General features: G+C 38.5%; 1 long non-coding RNA gene across 3 annotated transcripts in view; it reads right to left on the reverse strand.

Moving 5' to 3' along the window:
• Positions 1 to 17,089, reverse strand: part of LOC141923333 (uncharacterized) — a 177,627-nt gene that overhangs the window by 128,722 nt on the left and 31,816 nt on the right. Inside the window, exon 2 of one of the 3 annotated variants that reach the window (XR_012623265.1) lies at positions 8,796 to 8,893. The exons of the other annotated variants lie outside the window; for them this stretch is intronic. This is a non-coding gene — a long non-coding RNA (uncharacterized LOC141923333). The remainder of the gene's footprint in view (positions 1 to 8,795; positions 8,894 to 17,089) is intronic. 3 annotated transcript variants of the gene reach the window in all.

Here is a 17,089-nt window from a genome sequence, read left to right on the forward strand (position 1 = left end):
TCTCCCCTAAATACTAAATTTATGCTTCTATTCTCATTTGAAACAAATTTACTTTAATTCCTTCTGTAGTTGGCTCTATTTGCTAATCTCTGTTCTGTATTTCCTACCAAATGTTTTCTTGAAATGAGAAGAGAAGATCGCATAGATTTACTTTTCTATTTTCTACTTTGTGAATACCAGAGCTTGCTTTCAGGCATGTATTTCACATGTAATATTGATTGAGAAGCACCATACTCTTACTGTTAGTATTATTTTATCACTCTTTTTAATCCGTGTTTCTTTTTCTTGATGAATTTTAATGCATACAAGGGCCTTGGAGTAGATTGGTCATTGAGTTTCATTTAACATACTAAATTTTTAGCTGCTAGTTTAAGCTAAGAATCACAGCCTTTACATGCAGTTTAATGCACATCCTTTAACTGTCCTTCCTTCCTTCCCTTCCTCAGATCTGTTCATGCCACCCATGCCCCCTAAAGCACAAGTGTTTGTTGCAGCTCTTTAATTGCTGTCACTCCCTCATATATTACTTCATTCTCTCTTTTCCCCCTTTGCACCCCAGATGGGGTGTGATGCATTTCTGTAGCAAAACATCTTCAGAAATAGCACTTCCTAGCATTCTTAGAATGGGTTGCAAATCTGCAGTGCCAGACTTCATTCCCCTGTAACTCACACCAATTGCCTCACAACACCCAGTCTTTGGCTCTCCACCCCATCACTTCAGCAGCCACAAATGTGCAACGTAGCCACCACTGAAAATATGTCCTCCAGCAGTCATACAGGCAAGGGGAGGCAATTATGTTCTCCCAGAGTGTGAGTGGTACCAGAAGGAGCTCATCCTGCAGGTGTTCAGTGCTTTGTATCTGGGGAGAGCCTCTGGCTTTCAGTATGTCCCCACAACGCATATGTTGTAACCCAAGATAGCACAAGCACGCAGTAAACTGCTGTGGTCAAATTGAGAAACTCACAGCTTTGCATGCCTGTAAGGGGTGAGACAGTCTGTGGTACACCAAATCTCTGCAGGTGCTTTCTCTGAGGGCCAGCTAAATTGAACCATTATATAGCTGCCACAGGCAAAGAACACAAAATTGGGCAGTTAGCACAGCTCAGCTGACACGTGTTAACTTGCTAGGCAGAATGTGTAAGACCAAACTTTTCCTATATCTTACAGCACACATCAGATTTAGTAGACATCAAAAATTTCCATGCATCATCTAAATAATCAAATTTAAAATAAGAGTGAATCCAAAACACTTTTAGTACAAATTCCCTTTCTGTTTACTTGCCCAAAACAGGACCAAGGGAAGCATCCACAGAATATGTTTAGGATCATGGTCTCTGCCGTCTGTGGTGGGGAGTGGATGAACCAAATTTTAGCAAATTTATTACAGAATGAGATAAATATATCAGGAATAAAGTGTGGTGTCAGTGGCAGCAGCTTAGCACTGCACACTGAAGAATAGCATTTCACTAGCACCTGCGTGAAGTGAGAGGTATCTTCACGCTGCAGAAACCTCTGAAGCCCAGCAGAAGCACCAAGATCCCATGAGGTCTCTCCCAGAAAGGAACCCTTTTGGTCACTGTCTACAAATGCAGCATCACTACTTAGCAGTCATCTTTCTCGAGGGATAATGCATGTGAAAAATTACTCCTGTTGTTTCCCCACCATAAAAATCTTGGGAGACAATCCACTAAGCCACTGCAAACCTGAGGCCACTTCAGCAATAGCCCACTGAGATTTACAGTGCCAGATCAGTAGGGTATAGAGGAGCCAGAAACACTGCTGCCATGATAGAGTGGACCGTCACCCAAGCTAATTTACCCTGCTTCTCAGATGTTTGATCCTGGATGATCATCTCTTTTGTTCCTGTTTATCAGAGGTTGTTTCAAAGATGCTTCAAGAATGCTATCTGTGGCAGCACAGTGCCAGGCCTTTGAGGATTTATGAAATAAGGGTCATGATTTCAGTGCCTATTAATAATAAAATGAGTAAATGGCATTAAGACAAAAGCTACTGATTCAAAATTATGTTCATTAATCTTTCTGCATTAATCACCTTGCTGCATGCTGCACCTTGTAAAGCTTGTATATCTCTTCGTAACTAGCCTCAGATCACTTTGTAGTAGTCCAGACTGGATGGGAAAAAGCATAAATGACTATGTAAATGCTTTGTAATCCATTTATTCCGTTTGTTAATTTGTCATCATGCTAAGTACCTGCAAAACAATGTTTGTCAAATGCCACATGAGTGCAACACATCAATCATGACAAGATGCAGGGCACACAAATATGCTTTGGGATGCTGACTTCAGCCCTCTGCTTCTTAGTTCCGGGTTTGTTTGCTTGGCTATTTGTTTGTTTTTTAAATCAGTGTTGACTACAAGGACATTTATTTTTTTAATTCAGGGCATGTTTCAGATTGCTGAGAGTGGTTTGGGTGGTGTTTTTGGTCATCTCAAAACATTCTGCACCTCCAAAATTTCAGAAAAATAAACAATACACACACACAAAAATGATCACATGGAATTAAAAAAAAAAAATTAAAAACGTTTTTTTCCAGTTCTGTGTAATCATTTCAGTACAACACCACAATTAAAATGCTCTATGGAAAGTACATTTTCCAAAATTTGTCTGCTATTAAAGCAGTTTATGGTTTTAATATGGAATAGAAAGAACCTGTAAATAACCTTCTTACTATTGCAAGGAATGCAATTTTAATACTAATTTTCCAGGATTTTAATTAATTAGGTAGTATAAATTTATTTACTTATTCATTACAGTTTCATACTTTACCTTACAGTTTTAGGTATTTGAAGCCTTAGGGAAACAAGTTGCAACACAATCCTACTCAAACCACACAGACCAAGTTTCCTGATATTTCACTGTCTAGTCCCTACTTACATTCATAATTACCACTAGAATAAACAGGAGTTAAATAAATCTACTGTGGGTTTAAGTCTTTTTCCGTTATAAAAAAGGGGATGAAAATGTCCTGACCTAAGTTGTGACTGTTGCTATTCTTTTCCTTCCTAATGCTTCCCACTCAGCTTACATTTTCTGAAGTTAGCAGGCATGACTATGAAATGTGCTTTTCCTTCTTGTACCTCCTTGTACAGAAGAGAGGCTCAGATTAGTCTTGCTATGTATTCATCGGCGCATTTAATAACTTAATTTATGCACTACCTTCTAATATTGATGGGGGGGGGGGGGGGGGGGAGGGAAGAGAGGGTATTCAGATCCTGAAACACAGATTTCAAGCTGAAAAATGCCCAGCTAAGCTTCACAAGCAAACACTCCTGGGCAGCGCAGGGAACCACTACAGTGAGCTGCAATGCTGCAGTATGCTTATGGGAGGAGCCATCTACCAAGTCCAGTTAGTCTAATCAACCAGCCTAGTTAAGCACCTATCTGCCCTTACATGGACACATGCACAATTGCAGTATGGCTGGATTGCACAACTTCTGTTTAAGTTTAGAGTGTTTGCTAATTATAATGCAAAACCTAGTGTGAGCCAAAGTACCTGTTAACTCAGTATCTGAGGAAAACTGGGGTGACGTGGTGGTACTTAATGTTGTTCTGTCCTATCATTAAGCATCTTATAAATGTTCAGAGAGGGAAGTTCCGTCTAGCTCTGCCCAGCTTTTCTTACCCTCTGTAGATTGAGTACCTGTACTTTTGGTTGATTTGGGTTTTCTTTTAGGGATTATGACCCCAATTGCAGGTTGTTCTTCAGACTCTGGAAAGTTACAATTTGGAGAGTTGCAAAGAGATGCATGGGGAACTTCAGAGGTATTGCGAAAACCCTTGAAAATATGGTTTGCAAATTCAAATTAAGGTGGTTGTGGGATGTGTCACATGGCATGTCTACAGAAGAGACGCATCAACTCAAATTGCAGACAGAAGCCTTGGGGAAGCAATTGTTCTCCTAAATGATTAAGGACCGAAACATTTTTTTGCAGAAGCCTCACAGCAAATGCTGAGCTTGCCAAGAGCACTAGCCAACAGCTTGTTTTGAGAAGACAGAAGTCATGGCAGGAATTTGCAAGTCTTGCCAAAACCCTCATAACTATAAGACCGATAATCAGATATACCCACAGGTGAGAAAGCATTCTCACAGTGACTTGTAAGAATCTTTCTCATGTTTGATTTGCTCTTGATACACAACAGCTAGATCTTTACAGTTAAATAGGGTGTTTTCCCAGCTTGTAACTAGTACTCTTAATTTCTGTATGGATCCCTCTCCTGTTCAGATCCATGTGAACAGCCTCTTTTGAACACCATTCAGACAGTTTTGCTTATGCTGAAAACGCTTCTTAGGAAATGACTGGTTTACTGCCTAGTTCACCAACCTTCAACACCATGTATTATGAATCATAAAATATTAATCTTGAGTCTTTAACAACATAAATAAGAATCTTGTTTAAACAAGAACAAACAATCATTGAACAGGGTTATGCTACTGTGAATGAAATTCCCATTGCTTTGATAGTGCCAGGCCTCCAGTCTGGATGCTTTCTTGCTAGTTCTTGAACTTTCAGAAATAAAAATCACAGCAAAAGAGCATAAGAGCATAATTTTGGTTTCATTTTCATGATAAAGTGCAGACATTAGCCAAATACATAGATTTCAAGTTTACTTAAGTATCTATTTACTAACACTAAATAATTGCATGCTTTTAACTAATTGTTCTATTTATTTAACTAATAACTTGGAATAATTTTAATATTACTCTAATTTTAAGAATTATTGCCCCAAAATACCAATAGTAAAAGAAAACTGAAGGAACTCTTTAACCAGCACAATACATAACAAAGGGAAATGAATTACATTTAAAAGGCATCAGACCTCTAACACCTCTGCTAAGCACCAAATCCAGAGAAATGATAAATAATGTACTATAGCTCATGTTAATTCTAACATTATTCATTCATGAATGAACAGGAATAGGTAGCTAACTCAATAATGGCACTTTTCTAGTATATCCATAGTAATGTAAAAGCTATGTTGGCATTTTGTGTTGGTTTTTTTTCCCATAAAACACAGGTATCATAAAATAATGTGCAGGGACCTGGCAGGGTTGAGGACACCTAAAATCGTGTGCTTTTTTTGAAGGAAAGCGGGCGGGGGGGGGGGGGTGGTGAAGACTGTATTTTCAGCAAAGTTTGGATTCACACAAGAGACTGTGACAGTATCTTTATATTAGCTCACATTCAAAACCAGCACAGTTTCAAGCAAGTAATATGGACATGACATAAGATGTTTTCAAGCATTTAATAAAGTGGATGCTGGTGTCATAATTTTTAAATGGATAGGTTACCTTTGCTTTTGTGTTAGAATTGTTATCCAGTCCCAGAAGGTTTTATATGTAACGCTAAAATTATAAAATCCCCAGGACTCTTAAATGTTTAGTCACTTGCCTACCTCTTCAAAGTAAGCAGCATTTATGTGAAGTTGAAATATCTATTTACTGAGTGGCTCATGGGTTATGTTGTACAATTAAATTAAAATATGGGATTTGAAGCATTTTAAAGTATTTTTCCTATTTCTTTTCACTGTATTTTTTTTACAGTATGTAATTTTTTTATTAAACTAATGACAACCTTATAAGGTTAGAAGTCCTTATTTTATCCTCTGGTTATTACATCCTAATTCTTTGAGTAAGCATAAAACTTCCTTTCTTAGTAACATATTTCTCATGACCAAACAGCTGCTATAAATGGCAGAAGGAAAATACATACACATGAATATACAAAACTACCAATCATGTCACATTACGCTATCATTCTATTTTCTCTTTTAGGTCCTAGACCTGAATTTCTTGCATATTCCAAACTACCATTACATTTCTAGGCGGTTTTAAGTGCTCAGAATATGTATTTGACATCTATGAAAAATGTAAGTAAAAATGGACAATAGAAAGAAAAATCATTGTTGTCTAAATACTTCCATAGCTTGACTCAATTTAATTTGAAGGGATTAATTAATAGGCTTTCCTTTAAGTGTCATGCAAAACAGATACTCATTCTTTTCCTGTGTGAGATTTGCATACACAGTGTCTGCATGTCCAAGATCGGAAAGCAAATCTTGATCTGTAGCTATTCTAAATTCTAGTTCAAGACACTCTAAATTATTTTATATATTCGTGTTAGTGTTACACAAACAACAAATAACAAAAATGAGTACTTAGCAAAACTAAGCTGATTATTTCTTTGAGTAAAACTGAATTCTCACCTTTGTTGTAGAAAATGCTATTATTGGAAAATGTCACACTAAGCACAGAAAAGTAAGCCCATTTTATGGTAACTTAGTTGTATCTGAAATTCATTATTGCATTTTTAAGTACTGTAAGAGGCTCTATCATTTTTAAAGGAACTGTTTGATTTAATGCCCTAAAAGTTGTGAGGTGTGTTATTCACGTAGAAAGATCAGTCAGATTTTATAGGAAATGGCGTTCTAGTTCCTGAAGAAATAGAAATTCAACTTAAGTGCATCATAATGTTAATTTTTAGTATAAAAATCACTTTCTGTAGCTGTAATTTAACTTTGCAAAAATGAGCAATATCACACTTTATTCAGACAAGAAAAATCTATTTTATGTTCCAGCACAGTAAACTGCAGGCCCTCATATATCTTTTTTGATTTCAAAAAGGTTGGTTTTAGTTTTTAGTTTTTCACTCTACCTGAGTGCAGTAAGGCTACATGTTCTGTCTGCAGGGAGGGAGAATGGGGCTTTAGTGTGACGGATGAGTCTGGTGAATACTTTTGTGAAATAATAAAAATAAATATGTCAGCTTGTCATTAAAAGAAATAGGTTGTCATTCTTTGTTTATTAGTCCTGCCTGCAACCCAGGGTTACCTACTGTGTATAAATAGGTTTGCTAGCTAACTTGATTTCCTGTTTCTTTGTAAAAAATTTTGAACAATTGGCTCATTTATAACACTTGTTAGGTTAAAAATTTGGCTTTGTGTAGTTTCGCTTAAAATCTGTACATTATATATAATAGAGGAGAGGCTATTCTAATTCTGGTTTATCCTAACATTGTCTATGAGAAAAGTAAGAACAGTGCATGGTAATAGCTGAAGTGTCAAACGAACTTCATAGCAGAACCAGAAAGAGCTAAATTAGCACATATATAAAACCAAAAATACATTAACAAAACAAGAGAAGGGTCAGTGGTCACAAGAGGCACAGAATTGCTGGATACACTGTAGGCTTCTCCTGAAGCCTAATACAAATGTCTCTATTATAACATACACCTTACAGTGACACTGGTCCCTTTGTTCCTAAATACAGCCTGTGTAAAGATGGAGCGCTGTAATTAAAGGAAATAACCAAAGTAAATTACTATTTACAGCAGATTGAAGTAATACAGTGCTTATTTTTCAAAATGTGCCTGGCTCAGGCGTCTTCATTTAATCATGCTTTCAAATATTTCTGTCACAGACATCTATAGGTTTGATCTGCTAGTAAGAGAGATGTTTTGAGAGCTCGCTCCCTGCCTTTGCTCATGGCAGCCAGGGAAAGTTAATAAACTTAGGACATCCGTTCAAATTATCACTTTCTCCTATACATGACCAAGCAGGCAAGATACCTCACCCAATTTCCATAGCCAAGACAAAAGGAGGAAAGACAACAAGCCCCCATAATGAAAGCACTGAAAAGTGTTTATTTTTGGATACTGTGTCCCAACCCTGGGACTCTCTCCCTGATGAGATCGCTGTGTGAAAAGGCACAGTGCAGCTTTCAGGCTGCATCCGTACCTTCTGGTGTGCGAGAAGAAGGTAGATTTTGATGCCTCAGTGACCAGATCTCCTTCCAAGTAGTTTGCTAAATTCCCACTGGCTAGGAACAGCAAAGCTGGAAGTGCACTAGATGGAAACCAGGGGCCATGATAATTGTACAAAGGCCTGCTGAGATTTTCCTAACTGCTTCCAGTAAAAGAAAAGAGTCCCCTAGTAACAGTGGTAAGTCCCACAAGAAGGAACAGTACACTATGTTCACTCATATATGAATAACACTTATTTTATCACATGAAGTTATAGATCCAGGTGCCCTAATGGAAAAAGGGCTTAAACAAATACATCACTGGGTAAAAAACTTGCTTTTTTTCCCTCAGATATGACTTAACTTGCAGTCCTCTATTGTTGCTAACATAAGGGGTGTTTTGTAAGCAGTTAGAATCAGGAATATTATTTTTTATTTGGTATCATAGCCAATACGAACAGGATTCTGTGAATTCTTTTTCATTTACACAATCTGGAAAAAAAGGAAATCAGCTTAAATGGCAATGTCATTGACCATTAAAGGTAGGAAATTACATTGCTATGACAGGACATTTTGAGAGGAAAACCTGGGGGACCAGATTCTGATCTCCCTTCACTTTTCTATGCTCGTTTATTTATCCCAAGCTCAATTATAATACTAAATATAAGGTGATTAATTCCAACAGTTGTAAAAAGGTTAAAGTTTTCTGATCTTTTTCACAGTTTTCATTTTTGAAGGTTATGTAATATTCTACTGCTATAAAGATAAAATTGCATTGACCACTACCTGACTTCATACACATTTCCACTGCAGGGAGAGAATAATTTGAAATCCCAGGAGCAGAGAAGTAAAAAGCTATTGGAGGTGAAAAGCTGTGCAGACCTAGCTGTGGGGATTCAAGGTACAGCTCTGGTTAACCAGGAAATGCCACAAGTATGAATCGTCTCTGTGCTCACGGAGTGCCAGATTTTGAGATCACTGAACGTTAGACAAAGCAGAACTGTAGCTACTAAGTTAGTCTCTGCTTACTTACAGTGTTGGTCTAAGATGAAGGCTAAAAAAGCATCTTCAGATAGCTTGTGAGTTCTCAGATGATTGAGCTTACTGTCACACCAGCAGTAGGGAAAAAATCTGGAGAAGACAGAAAATACACCATTCTGTGTTCTATCAGAATAATTCAAGTGTCGCTGTTTCAGTGGAAGAAAACAAAACCAGTGATGATATATTTTTTGAGGCAAGAAACCTGTACCTGGATCAGACCAAAGAATCGTTTCTTCCAGCATCATGTTCCTGACAGTATCTGCCTGAGAAAGGCCATGTGTACAGGGTAGGAATGTAAAGAATGACAGCATTAAGTCAGACTTCAGGTCCCACCAATCACTCCATATCTGGCCTCTAACTTCCTCTGAACACCCTCTGAGCAGCAGGTGATGCTTATTTTGAGCCAGAGCATCTTTGCGTTCCACAGCTGTCAGTTTCGTGGGGTTTTGGTTACCCTGAATTTGTCCGGTCACTTTCTGAACCCATCTAAAATGATTCTTTCTTCTCTTACACCCTCCCAGCTTCCAGTAGCCTTGAGTTTTTTAAACGATTATTTTTAATCTGCATTTTTTGCATGCAATAGCCCTCAATGGCTTTACCTACCGTATAATCTGCTTGTCCCTCACTGCTAGAAGTCTACTCCATAGGTGCTAGTCTCTCTTCTCTCTCAAACTATACAAATTTTTCTCCTTAAATATGTTAGTTCTCCCAACAAGTTCTGCTTCTGGTTTTGAAAGAGGGTGAGCAAAATAAAAAGTTCAGAGTGAAACTCACCATAGGATCTGCAGTTTTGCTTACCCTTGGCTGTGGAAGAGCCTGCAGCCTTGCACAGCTAGAAGTAAACAAGTGTTGACTCAGAACTGGAGAGAAAGCCCATTAAGACCAGCTGAACCACAGGGTGACTGTGGAGTAGACCAGTGGTCACACCGTGGGGGTAAGTGTAGGAAGATTATCCCACTGAGAGTTTAAATCTGTTGAGTAGGAGCATGTGTCTTTAAAGTAATACATAAATTGGACATTTGAGGTATTAGCAGAGTTAGATGAGTGGCTGGAAGAGATTATCAGTAATCTTGAATGACTGCAGAGCCACTAACTCATCTCTGAAAGGCTCCAGGTCAAGAGCAATACAGCAGTGCTGGTTAGTGAGCAGGTGAAAGGGGAGAGCCAAGCGGCTGGAAGAGCTCAAGAGTGAAAGATGGTGATCACTGCACACAGAACAAATGTGATACCTGAAAGTTTCTCCAGTTCTGCTTGCTCCCCAGACATGAAACAGCTTATTTCAATCTCTCTTATCTACACATCTTGGAGGGAAGGGTCAATTTAAAAACTAGGAGAAACAATTTTCTAATGCTTTCCCTGTCTGAGGCTACTTGGAAGAAATTACAGATGCTAATCAAAATTCTAGCTAAAAAAATATTTTGGCTAACATTTATTTTCAGAATAATGTTCCTGGCAGAGGGGGGAAGCCATCACATACAAGGCCTCCAGGATCCAAGATTGCTAATTACTAGCTCAGTTCTCCAGTCAGTGTATCCTTTAGCAGTTTCCTCTCCAAGTCACTTAAAATACTGTATATCAAATACAATACTAGAGGAGGCAGAAGAGAAATCTGTAAAGTATCCTTATTTTAGGCATATTTGATTTTGACTTTGCTTCCTCTTCCTGACCTTTCATTGATCTGAATCCTCTGCTCTCAGATAACTTTACTTTCTGTATCTATGCCTTTCTTTTATTATTCAAAGGCATGTGAACCATGAAAGCAACTTGGAAAAAAAATCTCCTTTGGCTACTAAAACAAAATCAAATATTTTCACTGATTATGAAGAAATTTTTACTGCTCAGTTACAAAGCCAGTGAAAAGCTAATTTTATACTTATGAGATATTGATCATTGAAGTAGCATATTCAGGTTTGTGTAATAAGACCCAGTAGCGGTAATTAGTCTTTCAAATAACCTATTCAGAAGCATTTTCATTCAAAATTTTTTAATCTCTGTTTAAGAACTGTGGAATGATTATAACTGATAAGCCTGCATTTCATACAAAGCATTAAGCTATTGGGAAGTGGATGAAAATAATTTCCTATTCAGGGGAACTCAGAACATGAAAGGAACAGTTTGGAAAAAGCTTTTGGAATATTCCTAAAAACATCTTAAATCGTTGTATGATAAACAGCAATATCTGCTCTTGAGCTTTTGTTACTTTTTGAGGAAAAGGATAAACAAGCTTTTTTTGCCACTCAAAATAAAAGCCATTCAGACTGGAAGTATATTTTGGTATTCAGTACTAGAAACATGTAGTCAGTACTGTAAACCAGGTTTAAAATGTTCTGATCTAAATAAAACACAAACATTAATGTCATGTTTTACTTTTCTGCAAAGGCAGAAGCCTGTTGAAGGGCACAGATCACAGCAACAAACCTCTATAAGAAAAGTCAGGGGAGAAGAGGACGTAGCAAGAATTGACTGTTAGCAAATAGGTTTCTAGTAAGAAGTCAGCTCCAGCTGGATATCTCTGTGATAAGAGAGATGATTGAAAGAAGGGTCCAAAAGGCAGTGAAAGCCAGGTGGGGGCAAAGGAGAGGTGCAACTGTACTGACAATGGGACAAAAGGGAAACTGGTAACTATGGGACGGCCCAGGAGATGGTAATGAACAGAAATGGGGTAACTGGGTGGATGGATGGTGAGAAATTAAACAAAAAAACAGTGAGTGCGTGAGGGGAAAAGTAGAAAGAAAACTAATAAACTGCATTAAAAAAACTTTGATTGTCCAAAGGCCTGAGAAATGGCAGTGAAACTTGTAGGTACAAGACGTATTGGATTGGGAAAAAAAGCGACCACTCCGGTGTTGAGCAACAGTAGAAAGAAGGAAGGCAGCACGGACCATTGCGTGGCCCTGCCTGCCTCTGCCCCCTGCCAGCCCCTGGGCCAGGAGGGGACTTTGTGATACCCAGCAGTGGGTGAGCTGGCAGGAGTGGGCTGGGGAGGGAGCGGGTGGGAAGTGACTCCATGCTGCACTCGACTGTGGGGTGAAGTGTACCCCACCAGCCCTGCTGGGGAGTTCTTTCTGAAAAAAAGCCAAGGAGAACATTGAGACACTCAGTGTGCAACGGTGCCCGACATTTTGTTTAAGGCTTGAACCTTAGTTGTGACTGAGCCTGGAAGGAGGAAAATGAAAGCAAGACAAGAACATGAATTATTAATGTTTGTACATTATTGTGCTTAGAAAGCAATAGCCAGGGAGCTGAATGGAAGGAAAAGGCCTTACAACAAGGAAGCTGGGGGGCTAGATGCACCTCAGAAAAGGTGATGTGTGGAGGTGGTATTTTATTATTACTCTTACAGCTCTGAAAAAAAGCAATATCACTTATCTTTATCAGGGGCATAAATGTAGAAATCAAGCGTTATGGAACTGAAGGCCACGTATTAAATTAAGATAACATCAGAAGCAAGACAGAGTCTTCTTGTGTCTGGAACATTTTGATCTGTGACAGCCCATACCAGCAAAGAGTTGATCTGGCCAACCTCCTGGCGTTTTTCCATGTGTGATTTTATTTTTCTATGTGTGCACTTAATCATAGCTTAAATGCCCATCTATTTTCCCTACCTTATTACTGCTTGAGTGTAGCTAGTGATTTTGAACACCATTCAGAAGCATTTGCAATTCTGTGTTCCTCTTCACATGCCCATCATCTACCATACTAAGATACTCTTACTGAATAGCATGCTATTTCAACCAGCCTGAGACTTGCAGATCATGAGTGGGAACCCCGTGGCCATCATATACAAACAAGGATTCTTGAAAAAGCAAGATATCTGACAAGACTGCTTGCCTGCCTGCCTGTTATTTGGCATACTAAACATAGGCTGTGGAGAGGAAATGTGCCCTCCTGTTTCTCCAGAGAATTTCTGTGGCAGTAGCTTCCTCTGCATCCCCACACAGCAACTTTTTTCACATAAAGAAAAAAAAGAAAAAGAATGCAATTTATAATATATGTTTTTCACAATAACTAGCAATACGATCAATAACTAGCAATAGAAATGTTCCGCTAGTGGCAAGGAACATTTTATGGTCTCAGCTCCATCAGCTGACATTACTAAGAAATACATGCCATGGTTTCCTTCACAAGACAAACAATATTGCAGCTACAAATTCTCTGTGTTTCTTACAGGCTTGTTGTAATCTTTATTTTCTTTCACATTTTATTTCCCAGGTTATAACCATATGCTTTGTGCCATCCTGCGGCACATCTACAAAACTTAACTGAACATTTTAATTGATATTTCTGCTGAATCACCCCAGTTCCAACTTGCTAATGAAGCTTTGGGAGTGCCTTAAGGAGGAGATATTTAAACCCATCTATAAGTAAGATTCCATAAATCTAAATCCTCTCTGTCCATTAGGGTCTAGCTTTAAGACCCTCAAGTAAGAGCTTTTAGTTCTCTCATGGTTAAAATCAAAGCTCTGTTGACTCAACCATGTTATGGCTGATGCCAGATATTCCTGCACAAAATGGATTAGCCTCAGGCAATCAGTGCCCAGACAATGTAGAATCTTGTATAGATGAGCCCAGAACTGGTACAGGAAATAAACAAGGGGGCATGTGATCCCCAGACAGGTTGTGTAATGGGTTTCCTTTAAAACTTTCTGCCTGTGGTCTCTATGTCAGTTCAAATACAGTTTATAGAGGCAAAGGTCTGGAAGGTACCTCAAGAGGTCATCTTGTCCAGCCTCATTCCCTAAAGAAAATCTACTACATTTGTGTTATTCTTGACAGATATTGTCTAGGCTTTGGCACTTTCATAATTGGAGGTCTTTACAGAAACCTCTTCAATCAATTTATTCCTCTGTCTTTCTTACAAGGAAACAGCTCTTAACATCTGCCCTATATATTCCTTTCTGAATCTTAAATCCATTACTTCCTGAACCACCCACGACAAATTTAAAAAAAAAAAAAAAAAAAAAATCAGTGTTACCTTTGCCTTGGCAGAAGCCTTTTGTATATCTGAAGCCTGTTCCCTTTCCCTCCACCCCCAGTCTTCTCTTCTTATGAGAGACTATCTCTCCAAACTCCTAGGCTGGTACATGCTGTAGATTGTGGTTTTGGTCTTCATCCCTAGTTATCCGTATTGTGAACCTGGCTGAAACACCAGAGACCTCTGTCAGCTTGCATGCCTGATTTTCTTTCCTAGGAGTTGAGGCATCTAAGGGTTGTCAGAAGGAGGAGGGGGAAGGATGTCAGCTGCCCGCAGAGCCCACAAATGGCTGAGGTCTCCAGTCAGACCCTAGGAGAGAGGAAGGACTTTCTGACTGCCACCATGTCCAGCTCTGAACTGCAAGAGCACGCTCCAAAGGCGCCATGGCACAAATTACTGTGGCAATGTCTGAATTTCATGAGATAAATGCTACTGCTAGACACTATTCAGTGAAAATAATGACGTTTTAGTCTCTCACAGTAGTACTCATGAGTTAAAAGTGTTTCCTTCATCCAGCTCAGGGTCACAATCACTATGACAACACACAAACCAGTCTGGTTTACCTGCCTGGTTTAAAAAAAAAAAAAAAGAAAAAAGTCCACAACAAACTATTAGCTTGTTTTTCTGGGTTAGTTTTCTTTCATTCCCATTACCTCAATTCAACTGACATAAGGAGGACAGCAGGGCTCCCAGGTTGGGAAAGGGACCTGCTCCTTGAATTGCTAGCAGGATCTTGGACTCCAGGGACAACATGTAACATCCCACAGGCTCTTGCCCTGTTCTGTGTGAAGATCACAGATTTGGTATCTCCTAACACACAAGTTCACATGTCAAATGCCTCTTCTCAAGTCATTAACTTGGTACTGGGTGTCCCAGCCCAGAGGCTCGATGGACAGTAGTCCTTTAACCTGAACCTGGAGTCGCAAAAACATTCATGTTTCTCAGCACAGCTGATTTAAAATTAATCAAAGCTACACTCCCAGATAGCTTTCTGAATCTTATTCCCCCTGTCCACTTAATCTCCTGTCCATTATGCACTGAGAGCTTTTTTAGTACATGTTTGTAGAAGGAGTACCACCTACTTGGACAGCAGACATTTGCTGACACATGAAGAGGGAAGCCCAGATTTGGTATACACATCAAAACTTTAATTTTAACTGATTAGCTGGTGGAACTAACACGGAGCCCCTATGAACAGATGCAAGGAACCAGCACCTGAGTGACTGTGGAGATCACTTAAGATAGTGAGAGGAACATATGAAAAAATTTCCCATGATAAGCATGATGGAAAATGGATGGGCTGAAAGGAAATTGATTTCTGTCATCTTTTCCACTGTGCTTTTTATTTTGAACCAAAAATATAAGTAAAAGTATATAGATTCAGAAGCCACAATAGGAGACAAAGGACAAAATTATTGTAAAGTGTTTATTGCTGACTATGTTATTGTAACACAGTTTTTTCAATGCCATGTACAAACCATGTGCAACTGATAGAAATTAGATGTGATTCCCTTTCTGTTTCTGCACCTTATCTCACTCTTTTTTGTTTCATGAATAATAGGTCCAAAAATGTGTAAAAAATAATTTCCTCAATAAATTCTGTGGTCTCTCTAAAAAATAAAAATATAATAGGTACAGCTACTTTTCATATACCAGGGACTTCTGATAAAACACAGAATCCATACAGGGAACTAGGCTCTGGGGATATTCATATGCATCCACCAGTCATTAATTAAATTCATTATGTTCAGGAAAGCAGCTGAAAATCAGACATCAGTAAGCATAAGAATACATATATCCAGAGAAATGCCTAAGAAAATCCCATAATTTTGCCTGTACATACACACAGCACTACAGCTCTAAGCAGTTACTCCTGCTAAAAGGAAAATTCCAAATTATTTATGTAGGGTCTACTTTTAGCCACAGTCTTTCTGAAAGTATAATCCTTTCAGCTTGTTCCAATATGTTAGAAAGTGAAAGACACAGTGCTGACTACTGAGAATCAATAGAAATTTTTAGTGTTGAACAAAGATATGTTCAACAGTTTCTCTTTTGGTATTTCCTGATATATGCTTGCCCTTCTATTTTTTTTCTAATGTTACATTTTAATAAACTCATTTGGTAAGAAACACTTGTTGTATGTGCTGAACATCTTCATAGACTTCAGTTTTGTTTCAAGAGAAGAGTATGATCGAGTATGGTAACTGTCAGTGGAAGAGAAAAATAGAGTAAGGAAATAAACATAAATCTGAAATATTGATATAGGTTAATATATTAAAGTAAAATAATATTTTTCCAAGACTTCTAAGCCCTTTGTCATCATTTCAAATGCAAGAGAGAAAGCTGTATCAGTAGAGACAAAATACTGCCCTCCCTTTCAGGCATGGGAATGATTTCAGAAGAAATAAGAAGTAAAACAACAACAACAAAAATCTTCCTAGTTCTCAATAATCAAAGAAAAGCTCTTATCTCACTAAGAGGGAAATGCTTTAGATCCTCAATATCTTTCCAAAAATAGTTGGTTCTTTTCTTTTTTCCTTCTTTTTTCCTCCCCAAGGTTATTTTGAAACAAACATTGGGTTTTGGAAATATTTGTGTTGAATTTCTCTGTGCACCTGTTTGCAAGGTCAGTTTTGGCTATCCCAATACTCTAAGGGGCATTTTCTTTCTCCTTCTAGGATATTACTATGTTTTTGTGCCCTTTTATTTTGATTCAGTAAGACCCTCATTTAAAATAGCTATCTAGATCCATCTATCTCTGTATAAATGAATCTGACACAGAACTTATGCTTTCCAACACTAAAAACTGCAGAAACTAGAAGCCTTACTGGACTTCCATCTGATGTTGCTGACATAAGAAGAATACCATCAATACACTGCTTTACCATAATGATGTCTAACTTATTGGAACAGAACACAAAATGTTGCCCCCAAGCCCCACCAGCATTGCACACACACAGCCCTGGGAAATAAAAAGTTAAGATTAAGACCACCAATAGCAGCCAAGTCTGATATTCCCCATTGCATGTTATTCACTCAGCAGCGTTCTTGAATGCTGAAAAATAGAGACCACCAGCATGAAGTGTTACCCAGAGAACTATAACTGGCAGCTGATATCCCTCATCAGAATTTTTTTTTTTGTCACTATGTTTAGGAAGTACTGAAATGTCCCAGCAAGAGCTACAGATCTGTCTCCTTTACCTCAGAGGTAAATTGTATGACAAACATGAAAGCCTCTTCTGGGCATCTCCACACATGATGTGTCAGATCTCCCTGAGCTAGCTGGACATAAGTCACCCCCAGTCCCCAGA

This window comes from Strix aluco, chromosome 1 (genome assembly GCF_031877795.1).
Source record: "Strix aluco isolate bStrAlu1 chromosome 1, bStrAlu1.hap1, whole genome shotgun sequence".
In the NCBI taxonomy this organism is placed as follows: Eukaryota; Metazoa; Chordata; class Aves; order Strigiformes; family Strigidae; genus Strix; species Strix aluco.